At 45.3% G+C, this 976-nt stretch overlaps 1 non-coding gene across 1 annotated transcript; it reads left to right on the top strand.

Annotated features, from left to right (window-relative positions):
• Positions 1 to 549: 549 nt before the first annotated feature.
• LOC132223909 (U6 spliceosomal RNA) lies at positions 550 to 656 on the top strand. Its single transcript, XR_009450552.1, has one exon. It is a non-coding gene; the product is annotated as a U6 spliceosomal RNA (small nuclear RNA).
• Positions 657 to 976: the final 320 nt, after the last annotated feature.

The raw sequence follows: 976 nt of genomic DNA, 5'->3' as shown, positions 1-976 counted from the left end.
TGTGTGAGAGATGGATTTGGTGATGTTTGACATACAAGAGGCCGAGGGCATATCACTTATGTAATATTTCCTAGGGGACAGCAACTTTGCAGAGTCATACTACATTGGCTCATCTGAAGAGTTTGCTTTTCTTTATAAAGAGGTGGAGATGTCTCCCCGGAAACATTTTAAAAAAAATATATATTTTATTGATTTTTTACAGAGAGGAAGGAAGAGGGGTAGAGAGTTAGAAACATCGATGAGAGAGAAACATCAATCAACTGCCTCCTGCACACTCCCCACTGGGGATGTGCCCGCAACCAAGGTACATGCCCTTGACCGGAATCGAACCTGGGACCTTTCAGTCTACAGGCCGACGCTCTATCCACTGAGCCAAACCTGTTAGGTCTCCGCACAAACATTCTTAAGGGTTACTCTCCATTTTTGAGACGGTCTAGTGTTTGAGCTAGGAAGTAGACAGTGGTCTGGTTGGGTCTGCTAGACTGCTCCTAGCAGCAAAAAACCCCGAAAACCCTTTAAAAGATTTCTCTTTTAAAGTCAGCAACCTTGGTGCTCACTTTGGCAGCATATTTACTATAATTGGAATGATGCAGAGAAGATTAGCATTGCCCCTGAGCAAGGATATCCTGCACTTTTGTGAAGCATTCTATATTTTTAGATCTGGTGAACACCACTTGCCCCTACCTGGTGACTCACTGAGAACATATCCCAGGCAACTTGAATACCGCCAGAGGATTTTTCAGTGACTGAACCAAACAGGCAGCCAATAGATGGAGGCAGGCAAAGGTAGATTTCATTTTTTTTTTTTTGAGACTTTTGCTCACCTGCTCCAGGGTCTGGTGCTGGTAAAAGCCAGCCTTGGTGCACAGCTTGATCCTCATTGTGCACAACCAGGCACAGCAGAGCCAGCCACAAACGGTGGGCCACTTTGTAACTCCAAATGAGTTGCGTAGGGCCAGTCATAGGCTGTGTCTGA

This window comes from Myotis daubentonii, chromosome 1, assembly GCF_963259705.1.
Source record: "Myotis daubentonii chromosome 1, mMyoDau2.1, whole genome shotgun sequence".
NCBI lineage: Eukaryota > Metazoa > Chordata > Mammalia > Chiroptera > Vespertilionidae > Myotis > Myotis daubentonii.
The sequence above is the reverse complement of the archived record's forward strand: the minus strand, read 5'-3'. Positions and strand labels throughout refer to the sequence as shown.